At 41.4% G+C, this 17303-nt stretch overlaps 1 long non-coding RNA gene across 1 annotated transcript in view; it reads right to left on the minus strand.

Annotated features, from left to right (window-relative positions):
* LOC120407084 overlaps positions 1-17303 on the minus strand; it is a 28253-nt gene that overhangs the window by 1948 nt on the left and 9002 nt on the right. Inside the window, exon 2 of the long non-coding RNA XR_005599782.1 lies at positions 3617-3695. This is a non-coding gene — a long non-coding RNA (uncharacterized LOC120407084). The remainder of the gene's footprint in view (positions 1-3616; positions 3696-17303) is intronic.

The following is a 17303-nucleotide window of genomic DNA, read 5'->3' on the forward strand; positions in this document are numbered from 1 at the left end:
ATGTTAGTCCTGTTTCACCGGCTGAGGCAGGGGAAGTGTAGGGCCATGGATACCTTCCAGATCCCTTTTATGCACCTAGCTCCCCAGCAGGTGCAGAACCAAGCAGTCCCTGAACTCCCCAGAGCGCCGGGACTGTGATTGTAGGTTGCTCTTGAGCAGCTGTGAAAGGTAGGAGCAAAGTTTCTTCCTTGCCCTCTGTCCCAGCATGGCTGAGTAAGGACAGCATAGAATCTGGCCCCAAAATAAAATATACTGGGCATGGAGGGTGGCAATGAAAGGAGCATCCTACAATTCCATTTTATCTCTGGGTTTTTTGATTCCAGGTTATTTATCCCCTCTTATTTCAATGGTGTAAGGTGAGGCTCTGATGAACTGGAAATGAACAAGTATTTCCATTGTTACCCAGCTCCCTTAACTATTTGTTGACTGTGCCATCCACTGCAGCACTCTTATTCCCCTCCCCATGGAATAACCACAAGAGCAAAGAGATATGGCCAGAGGCCCTGGCCACAATTTAAATTCACCCTTCAATTTAAATTCATCTTGAAACCAGGAATTCAAACTGTTTACTTGCCATATGGCCACTCTGTCCCTACACTCACTCTCGGGCTGTACACATCTCCTCAGTGCAATGAGGGTTGATGGCCTCAGATGGCTCTTGCTCTTAGGCACTATCCTTGTGAAAGGAACTAGGCACTATAAACAGGGTGACCCCATACCTGTGCTTAGTATTAATGGTTATCTCTGTACACCGGTGCTCTTAATATCAACACCTAATGCTGACTCTTGAATCTACCCCCTCCATGCCTGGCTTGGAAATGTAATACCTACTCAACTGCAGGGACCCCACCAATTCAGTTGTAACAAATAATCCTCTAACCATTTTCACATCCAGTCTCCTGAAAGCAGAATACAACTTGACATAATTGTACCTGCCCATGAGGTGCCACTTACCAAAGAAAGTAGAGTGGGGATATAGTGTATGCAGGAGTGTGAAATCCCACCTCATCTTGATCAAGGAGAGAGTATTCCCTCCCAAACACAAATCTGGTGATTAGTGTCACATGAACCATAAAGCTGAGTACACAGCACAGGGCCAGATCCTCATCAGGTCTAAATCAGTATGGCTCCATCCATCCCAAAATGTAAAGTGCCAACCCTACCGGCCCATACATGAACTGATAGTGTCATTTGTGGTGTAGAATGATTCATTCTTAAGAATTATACCTGCTGAAAGTGATGAGATGTCAAGCTTGTACCATTATCTTGGGGCCCTTAAATCTCTGATCACTGGATTTAATCTCAAATTAGTTGTGCAACAGGTGAACTTGCATAAACTTTAACATTCTCAGTGGCCAGAGACAAACCACTAAAACAATGGTGGCAAGATGTGAAGACGAGTTCTACTGCTGACTGCCTCAGAGCTGGAATGTTCGCCACAAAGTGACCAGCCCTTGTAAAACTCCAGTGCTGCATAGCCAATCGGGTATTGCCTAGGTGGATTCCACACCTCTTGTGACATCCATACCCACCTAAACCCCATCTCTGCATGAGTCAGTGGAGAGGGGAGCAAAGTTGCAGAGTATATATGTCCAGTGGGGACACAGCTGGCCAATAGGGATGGAATCACCATTTCTGATGTCAACAGAATGATGCCAAGGTGATTTGAGGCTATTGTGCACAATGGATATAATTTAAAACAATTGATCAGGCTTATTTAATAAATCAAACTTTATGACTAGGCCTCCTAGGTGCTATGATAATACAAATAATTATAGTTACCTTAAAAGCAGCAAAGAATCCTGTGGCACCTTATAGACTAACATACGTAGTCTATAAGGTGCCACAGGATTCTTTGCTGCTTTTACAGATCCAGACTAACACGGCTACCCCTCTGATATAGTTACCTTGTAATTATCATTAATTTCACACTACAGTAATTAGTGTCTGTGTTTATGGTTATAGACAGGTGTTCAGTTCTGCACTTGGATATAATCATCAAACTCCCAGTAACATTTAAGCCCAAGAGCTGATTGTCTCAAGCCCCATCAGCAACTTGCATACATTCTGGTGAATTTTAGGTTATTTTCCTCACTTCTGTCCTGCACCAGGTTTCTCCTTTCCTTTTTGTCTCCCATGTTCATTCATATCCATCTTCCCTTCATCTTCACTTCACTAGAGGGAGGAGGATTCTACCTATCTGGTGGTAGGCCTATTGATGATCCTTCAGAGTAGGATCTTCCCAGAGTCATCAAGATGTACCTCAGTCTATTGCTAACTCCATTTCCCAGCTAGCTAATTGCACCAGGATCATACCGCTCAACCTCAGCTGAAATGGCCATTTCTCTAAGCTGCAGGTTGGTGGGACTGGAAGCTGCATCTTAGGGGGCAGTGGGTATGGGAAAATCACTACTGGGGTGCATGCACAAAAAGTACAGCAGTGCTTTAGTTCCGTCTTTTTGCCACGTGTTTACTATTTGCCTTGCAGTAGCATCAAGTTTGGGGCCTAATTGTTCTAGGCACTGTTCAAAGAATAACAAAAAGATAGTCCCTGCTTCAAGGAAAATACAATCTAAATAATCCTGGGACATTGGCCATAACCAAAATTCCCAGAAGTGATTTCCTAAACTTAGAATAGCTGTGGGTAAATTGGAACTTGAGCTGGTTGGGAATTTTCTGGTGAAACATTTTCATCTGCAAATAGAAATTCATCAAAGTCAAAATGTTTAGGCTCTGTTTCAGTTTCAGCAAACTTTCTGCCAGCTCACATGGCAGGCCGGTGAGGAGCCAAAACTTCCTGGTTCCATGACTCCAGAGCAGCCCCATCAGGCTGACTGCATCAGGGCTTCCAGGCTCCTCACTCCACAGCAGGGAGCCTGCAAGCCCTAGCTCTGGGCTTCAAGGCTCCCTGGTCTATAGTGTGGGATTCCCAAGGCTGCTCCCAACTTTTGGGGATTCCATTGACTCTGGGGAACTCCCTAGGCTGCCCCCCACTTCCAGAGGTCCAGTATGAGGAGTCCCTGGTAGCTGAGGCATCAAGCTGCTCTGTTTCATTTCAGAAAAATCAAATGGAAATGTTCTGAATTTTCTGAAAGAACAGTTTTTTTAGAATTTCCTTTCTGTGGGAAATTTCAAAATTTATAGTTTTCATTTCAAATCAGACATTTTAAAAAAAATTTCCCATGGAATGGAAATCCCAAGTTTCAACTAGTTCTAATTGAAAATAGACCGTTGATAGCCCTGCTGGGTAGAAAAACTAGAGGTGACAAAATTCTTGTGATATAAATTCACCACCAAGAAATGAAGCTACATGGAAAATGCAACCTGAATTTTAATTGGAGAAAAAAACTAAATTGCTTTGATAAGCTGTTATGCAAAATATTAAATTTTGAAATAAACCAATCAAATAAGCAATATCCTTGGAGACTTACATGTAGATATTTTTTCTTGTTCTATTCAAACCTAGTTGACATGAAAACATAAACCACCTTATATTTTCCTATTTGCTTATTCCAGATGCAAAGGTTAATTATGATTTTCCATTAAAAATATAGTTTAGTATGAGACCAATTTCAGCTCTGCTGCTTAAAGAGTAAAGAAAAAGTCAAAACCATACCCTTGTTCTGAATGGCTTTTTTTTTCATAAAGCTCAGCCCTTCTGTTCTTCTTTGTTAACAATCCTCAAATTTCATCTCCTAGAAAAAAATAATTCCAGCTGTTGTGCAGAGAAAGAGGTTGATAAAAATGTTAAGTTAGTGTCAGATGTCAAGACTCTGAAGTTCAAATTGAATTGAACTTTACCTTTTTAAATTAAGGACTAGGAAACTATTTTTCCCATGCTGCTGGCAAAATTCCCAGGATACAAAAACCACATGTGATATTTGAAAGGAATCAGTCCAGAGGGGATCATTGCTAGGTTCAATTTAGAGAAGGAAGTGACAAAAATGTATAATTCAGTGTCTGGTGTCAAGACTTTAAAGTTCAGACTGAATTCAACTGTACCTTTTAAACTGAGTAATGTCAACTCATGATATTTCCTCATGCTGTTTGCAGGATTTTCTGGGTGCAAAACAACCTGTAATAGTTGATACTAGACCCTCTATTCACAAGCACACACTTTGCCATTACAGCTACTGTACATCAGACCATCTGTTCCACTTTCACCCTACCAAATACACTCCTTTACCAGATTATTCACCCTGGACACAACAAAGGGGGCAGCCCCAAGCTCTCCCCCTTGGCCTTAGATTGATGCTACTACAATTTCATGGTCCCCGTGTCTCCAATGGAGGGAGAGGGCCTGGCCGGTCCCAGTCTCTCTGGTGGGAGGAGATGGAAGAAGAAGGGGTAGGTCCTGGCTGGTGCCAGTCTTTCCAGTTGAAAGGGAGGGGAACGTGTGGAGAGGTCCCGGCTGGTCTCTCTGGTGGGAGGGGAGGAGAGGGAAATGTGGAAGAGACCCTGGACCCAGTTCTCCAGTTCCCAGAACCTGGGGCAGCCATCTCCTCATGCTGCCTCCTCCACCTCTTCCATTTCCAGGCCTGCCCTCGAAGGATAGATGGTGGCTCAGCAAGGACATGTGACCATGCAAAGTGGGCAAGGGGAGCTACATATATACACATGCACCTCTCAGAACATCTTTTGTAGTTACCTCTGCTATTTGGCAGGTAACCTGGGCCCCCTTCTTAGCAATATTCTGGTTGTGCCCCTGTTATTCACATACCCCTCCCTAGTACTGGTACTTGTGGATCTTTGGTGTAGTAGTTTGTGTTGGAGGAAAAGTAGTTTGGTAAAGAGTTAGGTGCAGAAGAGTGGTTAAAATGGGCGATGAAATTCTGACAACCCTAAATGATTCACAATGAAGTTTTATGCATATCAATTTCCTAGGTTTTTTTAATGCTTAATTGAGGGTGGGGCAGGACAAGGTGCATATAGGGCAGGGTAGATTCATTAGAAGCACAGCTGCTGACAGAGAATATCTTACCTGTCAGTAGGTCGTCATGAACCCTTATTCTCTGTTGTAGGATAAAATCTGACAGAAAAGGGCTCCTGACAGAGAAGGTTTTTGTGCAAATCTAGCTCCCAGCACACAGTCAAGCTTGGGTGCACCTGACCCCAACCAGTTAGGCTTCTTTGTGCCCAGCCCCAATCCGTCAGGTTTCTGTGCACTTGGATTTTATCAGTTAGTTTTGTATTAACAGCATATAAACATTGGTTATAACATGAAAATGATCCTAAATCCAACTGAAAAAAAAAGTACCAGCAGCCCCAGATCACTTCAGAATTCACCTCTCTACCATGATTTGTGCAGGTAAATATTTTTAAGAGATGTCAGTCAGCAGTGACATCTAGAACTGACTGCAAGGACAAATTTCAACTAGAGCCATATTTCAAAGGCTTACTATTAAAAATTTATGAACGGAAACTAAACAAAAATGCAGAAAAAAATCATAGGACATAAAAATTAATACTGTGTGAAATTCCACACTGATTGGCCACCTACCTTCAGAGAAAAAAAAAAAGACTTTTTGGCCCATTTTTAAAAGCCATTGTAGAGTGCAACCCTAGCTATGGAGTCAGCATCTTCATAATAATGTACATAGAGGAAATAAAGATTATTTTTGTACTAAACTTTCTTTGGACCAATGTTTTTATTCTCCTTGGGATATGTAATTGATTTAAACAGCTAGAACCCACTGTGCTCATAATGTGTGTTCAATCTGTAAGTTCCTGACCGCAACATACTTTGTGTTAAGTAAATTTACCATTCTGGAAAAAGCATAGCATTAAGTTGGAAACCAAGGTAGCTGAGAAAAAACTGATAAAATTATATTCAAAAAAATCTGCTGTCAGGGGTTAGAAAGATCAGCTCGATGTGTGTAACAACAATTTAGGCTTTTAGCTTGAATGAAATTGTAGTTGATGTTCATCATCTAGCTTAACTTTTCCTAACACTTTGCTTTGAAGTGGTTTCAATTACCTTCTCCTAGTAAAAGCAGGTTTTAAGAGCCCTGTTGTTATGGCTGCTGTAAAAGAAAAGCAGATATCTGAACACTTAAAGATAATTTAACTGGAATATTTTGTGGTTTAGAATTATTCATTCTTAATAGAGAATTAAACCTGTAGAAAGTGGTAAAGGATGTCACGTGAATTCATGGATTCATATTCAAATCTTTTTCTCAGACACTCTAAAGCTCTGATCACTGGACTTTATTTGCTAAAATCACCAGTGGTACAAAGGGCTGGTGCAAACTCAAACCTGACATAGGGGCTGCATAGGGGGTTTAATGACTATGCAGCTTCAGAGATGTTCCTGTGCCTCACTGTGCATCTTGGGAAGGGGCTCTCCACTGATCTCACATAAACTGGTGCAGAATTATACATTGGGAATGGACATAAGTACATCAAAGGAAGAGGCTGCAGAGCTGTGTTTAGGTGAAACCAATGGGCCCAGTACTTCATGCAACTGAAACAGAGGGATAGAAGGTCTGTGCGCATTATTCCAGCCCAAAGGCTGGAATAACAGCAGTGAACAGGGGCATGGCAACCCTGCACCTTGGCTCTGGGTTATGAGCTCTTCCTGGATGGTGTCAATTTTATTTTGTAAGAAGTTGACAGGATCCTGGATGACACCTGGTGTAGAGCAGGGGGAAAACAGGATGAGCTGAGAAGAAGGGTTAAAGATGGAATTTAAGGTAGAGAAGAGTTAGGGGTAATTTGCTTCCTATGTGTTCATTTGAGAAGTAAAAATCTTTAGACAAGAAGAGAGCTGAGAGAGAGAAATATCTTCAAGTGGAAAGAAGTGAGCTTACTCCAGATGTGTTTGACAGCATGAGAATAGGAATGGAAGTAGCAAATCTGCTGAGAAGCCAAGGTTGGGGATTATTCTGGTGGAGAGTACTGAGTGACGGGAATGAAGGATTCAGAGCACGGGGTGGGAAGACTGAAAGTACAGACTCTGGCATCAAGTAAAGATGGGAAAGGCTGAAAGTACAGACTCTGGCAACAAACATAGGGGATAAAAACAAATGTAAAGATGGTCTGAATGAACTCTCCTCTGAAAGCTAGCTGGTGCGGGGGGAGAGATTTCAGGAGCAAACTGTATTTACATGAACACACTGCTCTGTCAAGACATCCAGTAGATAGAGCTGTGTTCTCAAAGTGATCAACTTTGGCTGGTGTTGAGTTACAAATCACTTTAGTACTGAATGCAGGGGTAGTGAAACATTGTTATCAATATTGGTGTCTTTACTGTATGAATAAAGGGGAGCAGAACTAGGCTTAATCTGTCCAAATGAGGTGGTCGCCTCAGCTGAAAATACCTTGTTAAGCCAGGGCCTCAAATGCCATAGCCATGTGAAATTAAGAGGGGTAGGGACTTTCCCTAAGAGTCCCTAGTCTGATTTAACCTGTTCTTCCTTGTTGTTCAAAGATAGAACTAAATAGGCTTCATTAGGAGCTTTTTTGTTATGTTAATGTGCTCAAATGAGAGCTGAAATCACTTGTGGGACAGCATTTCTGCCCACTCTGCAAAGAACTGAAAATCAGTAAGAGACTGACCTGCAGAGGTCACAGCAGAGAGGCGGGGAGCAGCAAATGGTGACTGACAGTTGGCCAGCAAATGAGTGGTTGGTGAGGTGGCAGGCAGAGAGGGACAAGTGGCAGGCAGGGCAGCCAGGCAGCATAAGTGCTCAGATAGCAGAGTGAGCAAGGTGCTATCTTCCCCAGGTGGGAAGTGAACTCACACAGATGCACATCTGAACCCTGGGTCCTTACTAACCACTCTGGACAATCACTGTGAGTGGGGTATGGAGAGGAAGCACGGGGGGGGGGCACAGAAAAAGAACTCTTGGTTGTAGAACTCAAGAACATGAGGCAGAAGACACTGCCCCATGCACTCTGCTCACCATTTTATGATTACGAATCCTGCTTGTGGCATTTTCCCTAATTAATGTTGGGTGACTTCCTTTCATTAAAAGTTTTTTTTCTACACTCAGACTCTGTGCTTGCAAGTAGGGAAGTGTTGCCTCTCACAGGTGCCCTGGGTGGTATGTAATTTTCCCAGGTTACTGGGTGGGGGCTCGAGCTGGTTCTGTGTTGTATTGTTGAAAAGGAACCCCTAGATATTGAATCCAGCCCTGGTTGCTGCTGGCTCCACCTGGCAGGAGGAAGGTTTAATAGCAAAGCCAACTTCTGTAGTGATCACAAGGAAAGAGTTATATGACTGGGGAGGAAGAGAGAATCAGAGATGCTGGGGGAGAGCGAGTGATGGTCATAGAGGATATAGAGATTGAGACAGTTTGGCTTAGATTTCCATCAGTAGAGATGTCTCATCAGCTTCACAAACTTTCCTGTGTAATGTCCTACATGAAGTGGATTTATTTTCATTATTGATCCATATCTCACTAATCTACCTTCTAAGATACTTATTGTTATAGCAGGTGTCACCGGGTGACACTGTTACACACAGTCATCCACATTCCTTTTTCTTAACATGCAAGCAAATGTTCAGTCTTGGGAAGACATGCTGCATTGTTACTAGTTTTTGCAATGCCAGGTTCTGTATTGAGGTTGTTGGAGAGCAGCAAGAGAATTTGTTCTCTGCCTTGGTGTCTGATAAGAATTAATTCTTGAGGCAGAGTTGTCCTCTGGGAACCAGGACCTGGAGTATGTGCAGTGATTCCTTAAAGAAGGGATTGTCTGTATGCTGTTTGACCTCATGTCTTCCAAACCTGTTGTATGTCTGTTAAATGTCTACATTACACTAAGGCTATTATCTGGACTTTGTCACTGATTTCTCCTCCACTGGGAAACCAACCTTCAAGGCTCCAGGCATTTGCTACTGCTCAGGAGAGGGACATTGCTGGTGTCAGAAAGGGATTCTGGTGTTGGAAGAAGGGTCAACATTCTATGTACCTATCACCATGATATCTGGACACTGAATGCAGAAGTTAAGAATTGACTACAGTGGATCACCACCACCACCACTCATTGGTTTAGAGACTTGAAATGTATAGGAGCTGGGTAGGATCTGTAAAAATAGTTCATGATCCCACTATTGGCCCTTTGCTATGGCTATGTTACACTATGAGCAAGAGGTGTGATCCCTGCTCATGTATACATACTCACGTGAGTTCTCATCAAGCTAATGCAAGTATAAAAAGCAATGTGAATGGTCGGGGCAGTGGCAGAATTTAGCTGGGGGACATACTGGGCACAACAAAGCAAAGAAAGAGCAACCTCCTAGCACGTTTTCTGTGTCCCACTGTGCATGTACACACACACACATGCACACACCAGTGGCCACATTATATATCTGAAAGGCAGAATGAGATCAGGAATGCTGTTCAGGCTATGAACCCCTACAGCCTTGAAAGAGGCATAACTGGGCTCTGAATTTCTATTCTAGTACACCTGAATGTACTTAATGAATTACTCTGTAAAACCATGTAGCTATGTATTTGTTTGAAGCTATTAGAAGGCATTCAGTCAACCTGTACCACGGGGAAGTTATTAAATAGATCTTTGTCATTATACCTGAAATAACATGTAATAAACAGTGGGCGCTGAGTTATAAATGCTTAAGGATAACATAAATGCTAAGAGTGTTATTTTATCTTTGCTAGCAGGTGTGTGTATAACCTAAAAAGAATAACGATTCTCCAGTGTTTGAAACTCCTTCTATAGCCCCAAAACAAACACACCAAGAATAATTTATAATACAAAAGATTGTATAGTTTGTGTGTATATCATTTATAATACTAAAGAGTGTATAGTTTGTGAAGCAAAGAAAAATCCATGGGAATATTACACCATACCTCAACAGATCTTCAGTGACTAAAATCTTAGCTAATAAAACTCAACATTTACCAAGTCATTCATTATTAGGATATTGTTATCATTTCTCTATCTCACTTGTGTGTAAAATGTATGTCTCTTGTGTTACTCCTTGACAATGATATTCATCAAATTTCATTTTCAGAGTGTTCATTATTATAATATGTGTTTGGGGATTTCTATGTTAAACTTAAACTTTTGAAATGTAATAGTTCATCAGTTATTATGAACAGTATATTGTAGAAACTCCAGCAAAAGGGCCTTGTCATAATCCCTCCTTTTCTATGATGTGTAAGTATCATTTTACACTTTTTAACATGATTTTTATATTCCACCTCATTTGAAAAATCTGCAAATATTCAGCAAAATTCAGCAGGCTTCAAAATAACCATAATCCCTATTTAAATGGGTATGTGGACCAATTTTAGGAGTGATCTGTTTATCTAGGTTCTTATGAGGCTCTCACCACCACAATATCTAATCTACTAAAGCAAAGGCTAAATTAACTTAATTCTCAGGTTTTTCTTTAAGAAAACTTCGTGCTTAAAAAACTGTTATTACTAACTTTTTGTTTTCTAGTTGTCTAGTGAAACTCTTTCATTATCAGCCATGAAGAAGTAATTGAAATATCATTGCTGCTCATTTTATTTTGGGGTACATTGAGTTTCCTCTCAGCCCTGAATAAGGGGCTGTACATAGCTGCATTGCCCCAAGAGGAGGTCCAGAGAAGAGTTGTTTTTTCAGAAGGGTGTCTGATTTTTCTGTAGCTTCTCTTGTGGTGGTCTAGCTGTGCACTACCTCTTACTCAGGACTGAGAGGAAACTCTTAATAGATCCCTCTGGGTCACAATTCCTCCAGAGCTCCTGTTTTGCTCCAGAGGAAAGTATGCTGCATCAGCTCATCATAGTGGCATCATACTCCCTCCCTCATGACCCACCTACTCCTCTCCATTCCTTCTCCTCCCTTCTGTGTGCCATTGCTTACGGATGGAGAGGAGTAGCAGCTATACAGAGATTGGAAATGGGGAAACAAACCTGATATCTGAGTGAAATCTGAGTGGCCATATAAAATCTGGATCCTTCATACTATTTGAGCAGCACTAAGAGGTCATTGTGAATCTGATCCAGTGTGTCTAGTGCTTAGAACATGAGATTTGGAAGTCAGCAGTCCTAGGTTCTGGTTTGTGCTATGCCTCTATCTTGGTGTGTGAATTCATAAAGCTCACTTAAGGCACCCAAAGCCCTATGGAGTCAATGGAAGCCTTTCCGTTGACTTTAATGAGCTTTGGATCAAGGTCATAATGTCGCTGCATCTTTATCAATTTGTAAAATAAGTATAACAAACACCTATGTTATCTCACCGAAAGTGCTCTGGTGTTTAAATCCTGTTCAAAAAACATCGAGAACTTTGTTTGACAGATGCCAAGTAGAAATGAATACAACTAGCACAGGCTACTTCTGTGCTTTGGTGAAGCAATACAGTTAGGAAAACCCTAGAATTTGTAATGATATGACCTTTAGGCCTGAACTTTTGACAGATGATTTCACTGAGCTCATGTGTCTTCCACCCCATAGATAATCCTGTCTGCATCTGTAAAAAAACAAAAATCCCTATCTTCCTAGCCCTAACGCAGACTGTCATAAACAGATAGTTAAGGGTTAATGCCTCATTACCTGCAAAGGGTTAAGAAGTTCACCTAGCCTAGCTGACACCTGATCAGAGGAACCAATGGAGGAACTAGATGTTTCAAAGGGAAGGAAGGAAGTTTCCTTTGTTTAGCCTCAGTTTCAGTTTTCAGCCGGAGTGGAAAAGATCAAGGAACCAGCCTCTTATCAGAGTTTTAGAAAGGAATAAATAGGTTTATGTTTATTTTCTTTTGTAACTTGTCTTTGTGCAATTAGGGGAATTATCAAATTGGGTATTCTTGTGTGTATTAAGGTTTTTGCCCAGGGGAACATCCTGTGTTTTAAATCTGTTGTCTGTGATATCAGCTTATATGCTGTCTCCCAGAGTTTTTTTTCTTTTACCTTTCTTTTCTTTAATTAAAAGACTTCTTTTTAAGAACCTGATTGATTTTTTTCCCTGTTTTTTAGATCCAAGGGAATTGGATCTGGACTCACCAGGGATTGGTGGGAGGGGAAAGGGAGGGGGAAGGAGTAATTCTTCCTTGTTTTTGAGATCCAAGGGAATTGGATCTGGACTCACCAGGGAATTGGTGGAGGAGTCTCTTAAGGCTACCCAGGGAGGGGAAGGTTTTTGGGGGGAAGAGAGTTTTCCAGATAACTCAGAAATCTGGATGGTGGCAGCGAGACCAGATCTAAGCTAGTAGTTAAGCTTAGAGGTGTTCATGCAGGTCCCCTCATCTGTACCCTAAAGTTCAGAGTGGGGGTGAAACCTATGACACAGACTATTTAAATATTCTTCATCAACGAATACACATTAAAACTAAGGAACTAGAATAAAACAAGTGAGCAATTTTTCATTGAAATATCCAAACAATCCATATAGTGTATTAGCCAGGCTAACAAATGATTTAGCGTTATCTCCGAAGATGAGCTGTAGAGCTTAATTTAGTAACAGTCATTTGTCTTCCACAACTTGAAAACTGGCAACACAAATAAAATGAACTCTTATGAAAACCAGATGGATTTTTGAATGAAAGTAGGGCCTATGTTAATGGCAGCATTGGATGGGCAATGGCATATAAAGAATAAAAACTCACACTGAAACTGTTTTGCCTACTATTATAAGTAACAACTTAGATTTTTTTAACTGAAAGAAATTAGAGTGGAAAATGTTTATCTTTTTTCAGTTTGTCTGCTTTGTACATTTCTCAGATGTATAGTTATCTTCCCTGTTTCCTCAGCTATAGTCTAATATAACATTTGTGCATACATGTAAATGTTCGCAGGACCAAGGTCTTAAAAGAATGTTTTTATTATCCTGATTTCCATTTTTAGGAACTTCTTATAGCAGCTGGTGGGTCAAATTCTCTGCTGGCTAACTCCACTGATTTCTGCAGAGTTACATCAGCATAAAATTTGGCCCCACATATTTGAAGAGATGTACAGATATTAACTATTTATTCCTCACAACATTCCTGTCAGATGGGTGTGGCAAGTAGCTATAGTTGTCCCTTCTGGCTTTAGAATCTCTGAAGTATTACTATATCCATTTTACAGATGGGAAAATGAAGGCATTTTACTTGAGGCTACATTTAAGATTTACAGGCATCATTACATCTGCTTTTTAATTTGATAGTGGCCATTTTATTTGTTCAGTCAAAATGGACCTTAGAGCTTTTATTAATTTGATTTATTTGTTAAACAAAAATTCATTTTTCTCTGTAGTCAGATCCCTTTTAATCTGAAATAGCTTCATTGCAGCTACAATAGTGATATTTGAGTTTATAGTAGACAACATATTAGGTTGAATCAATAAAATGTTTTATCCACCATTATGAGTTGCTCATCTCAGTTTACAATGAAGCATTCTATATGAGGTTATTAATACATATACTTTTAGAAGGAAAAAGTAGCAGTATACTATATATCCAGTATGAAATTTCTTTAAAGGACTAGAAAAGGTGGACTTTGTCACAAAGATTAAATGTTAATGTAACAATTAACACTTTCAAACATTACACTTAGTATAAGGTCAGAAAAAATTCAAACCAGGTGAAAAAAAACCAATCAAGATTAAAATTATGACAATGGCATGATCATGATGAAAGACTCTTGTTCACTGACAAATAGCTGTTACAGGAAAGGGTGAGCTTATTCTCATCAATGTACAAATTCATATTTATGCACAATTCACTCCAGCAAGCTGCCAAGAGGTGCTCACCACCTTTTGTGTTCAGAGTAACAGGACTTTCCCCCCAAAATATCCAAACTGTTGCCAACATTTAAGCAAACAGTTCCTGTAATGGGGCAGTTGTCCCACACCAGGAAGAGGAAAGGTTAAAGCAGGCCAGAGGGAGCTTGTGCAGAACCCTCCAATTAGAAGAGGGCTCACTAAGTGAGTCAATCAGGAGGTGGCTTGTTGCAGCAGCCAATCAGGGCCAGCAGGGGCCATATATAAAGGGCTGCTCAGCAGAGCAAAGGATAGTCTCTCCTTGGTCTGCTAGGGAGAAGGATTGGCTGCATAGGAGCACCAGGGCTAGGGCAGTGCTGGGTAGGGTAGCGGCATGGCGCAGAAGGAGCTTCTGGCTGAGGCCCTGGAGGAAGGGCAGATAAGGTGCTAGGGCTGCCCCCACTTGCCCTGAGGGAAGTGGACAACAAAGAGTATAGTTAGCCCCTGGAGCAAGGGACTAGACTGGTGACTGCAGCAGGCCATTGAGGCGAGTGGCTGGACTATAGACTGCCGGTTCCCCCAAAAGCGGGGGAGACAGTGGAATGGGGTGCAGCTGGAGGGCTGTACCCAGAAGAGAATGCTGCAGTCTGGCCAGTAGCACGGGTCCCAGAGTGGTAGAGACAGTGAAGTAGGAATAACGGCGAGTGAGACACCACCAGAGGAGGGTGCCCTGCAGAAGGACTTGAGCTAATTCCAGAATGACCAGCAGGAGCCACCACCACAGTGATGAGTCTTGCACCGTTACAGCTCCCACAAAAGAAATCCTGCCTGCCTTAATTTATGAAAATAGAAATATATGGTGGGTACACAAGATATAGTTCCTTATAGAGTGGAATGGTGAGGCACTGGAGACTCCATTTTAATTTTTACTTTTTAAACAAAAACATTTCCTAATAATCAAAACTTCTCCACTCCTTGACATGTTAATACTTATATTAACTTGCACTGTCTTGTAAAATTTTATATTTTTGTATATATAACTAGTATAATACCATGCTGATCATGTGTAATCTGAAGTTAAACAGCCACATAACGGGCAGTATCATCCCACTATGAAAAGCTCTTGAAAATACATGATGCTTGACTTAATCTGGTCCATTCTAAATGCTAACACTTGGGTTTGGAATGGACGAGTAAAGCATTTTTATGAGACCTAGACATAAGTCATCTATGGCAGATGATTTATCACTCTCCAGACAGGGGGTGAGCTCCATCACAGAACCCTTCCTTCAAAATGGAAGTGGAATTTTAACAAGAGGTTTCTGGATTCCTCTCCATTACAACACTGGAAGGATGCTGTTTTAAAACTATCCTGCCATATACAGGAATCACAAATAGATAACAAGAGAAGTCAGTTACATCACATCTGTCCTTGATGATAACTTGGTCCTACAACACTGGGCTAAAGAAACCAACCGGCAAATGCCAGTAAGTGACACACCCAATCTCCAAATGGACTCTCAGAAGCCAGTAGAGGGACACATAAGGAGATCAGGCAGATTGAACTTTCCATTTGTCACTCGCCAAAATTACTTCACTGAACAAGGATTCATGCTGAAAGCACCACAGGAACAGATTAATTACTAAGAACCTCTATTTTTTATTCCTACCTTGTCTGGCTCAGGAAGTGTTTCAGGCCCTGGTGGTACACCACATCCTTTCTATTATGCTAGTGCGATGACTAAAGAGCACATCTGGATTCAAAATTTCATTTTCACCTTTAACATTTTTGTATTAACACGCTGTCATATTTAATATACATTGGAAAAACACTGTCGTACTTGATTTTCTGGAAGAAGACAAAGCATGACATTATTGAGTCCATAAACAGCAGGGGGTATAATTCTTTGTAAAGCTATATAATACGTTCCACATACATTGCAGCTGTTGATAGATTTTATTACATTTGCAGTTAAGAGCCTTATTACATTTGCAGGCAAGATTTATTATATTTGGTTGTATTACTGCTACAGTGCAGGATATTTTCACACTTGTAGCTGGCTTATTTCATCTATGATCATTGAGTTTACATCATAAACTTGTTACAAGTGTAGGTTATGAATAATGTCACCTGTTGTTATGACACTTGCAGTCAATTTTCATTACAACTGTTCCTAACACTTCACAACATTTTGCATGTGCTGCATATTACATTTGTGGTTTGTTTAAGCCATAAAAGTATTCTGAAGTCAACTAGAACAGGACAATACAAAGAGCTGAAGGGAAGTTTCATAGAACTCAGAATTCTAAAAGATGGTTGAACAAATAAAAACTAGAGGGATGGATTCCAGCACTACACTCTCTCATACAGATTTTTTTTAACCACACTGGAAGGTTCTCAGTTGTAGAGAATTGATATGTAATTTATATGCACAGTGGTATTTTATTGTACCACTCTCATTCTCCAAATCTCTGCCTGTATGTGCCTGGGCTTACCTGGCCTTGGCAGCTCTCTATTGCACCCCGCCCTGGAATGGAAAAGTGAAGGTGGGTTTTCCAGACCTGCCTAGAGAGGCCTCATGGAAGCAGCCAATCAGAGCACAGCGGGCTCAGATAAAAGGAGCTGTTGGGGCTCAGCCGGTCAGTTTCTGGCTGGGACCAGAGGGACAAGGAAGGGTGCTCTGGCAAAAGAGCATGAGGGATAGCCAGAGTATGTTTCTAGCTTCATTTGCTTTAGCTAGCTTTGGAGGGAGAGAGAAGACCTAAGAACCTTAACCCTGAGGTAAGAGGGAAGCTAAAAGCCAGGTAGGAAGAGGCCCAGGGAAGAAGCAGTAATGAACTGAAATCAAGCAGGAAGTAGCTTCTGTTTGTAGGGTCCCTGGGTTGGGACCTGGTTGGCCTGGGTTCCTCTGCTGGCCATAGTGGCACAAACCCCAAGAAGTGGAATGAGCTTATTTGAGATCCTGAAAAAGGGCTGAATTTAAAAGGCCCAGAGCTGCTGCTGAACACTCTTTACTACCTCAAAAAGGGTTCACTTTGATTTTGTGACTTGGCTGGAGGGCCAAGCAGCGGACGACCCACCAAGGTTGGCCAGAAGCCTCTAGTGGGTGCCCAGGGAGATAAATGAACTGTAGTACCATACCCAGCCACTAAGAGGTGCTCAAGAGGTGTGCCCCCCATTATACCACCCCTGAAAGAAAATAGAACACCCAGCTTAGTTGGGGTTCTGAAATGTTTAGTAAAAGGTCCTCTTCTTCAGAGAGAGAAGAAAGGTCAGGCTAATAATTTGTTAAGTCTTCTTGTGTGGGACGATGATAGTCTACTACCTACCAAAGGGGATAGCCTAGAGGCCTGTTTGGGAGGGAGGGAGGGGTTAAGAGGACACTGGGTGGCTTGTGCCTTTTTCTCGATAGTCTTCCAAGGGAGGCTTTTCAAATCCCCAGTGCTAGCATCTTCTGGAGGTTGCTGAACTATCTAACTCCCACTATGGAGTAACAGGATCCAGAAATGCTCTGTTAGGTCCTACCTATTTAAACTTAAGTTGCTATAGGGCTATTCTGAAATCCTTGACTTCACCCTACATCACAACTTGCTCCCTCTCCACAGGACACAGTCTTTCATCTGAGTCATGAACTGTGCTTTATCATGTTCAGCCCAGACAGTGGTAGTTGGCC

This window comes from Mauremys reevesii, linkage group 5 (genome assembly GCF_016161935.1).
Source record: "Mauremys reevesii isolate NIE-2019 linkage group 5, ASM1616193v1, whole genome shotgun sequence".
NCBI classification, from domain to species: Eukaryota; Metazoa; Chordata; order Testudines; family Geoemydidae; genus Mauremys; species Mauremys reevesii.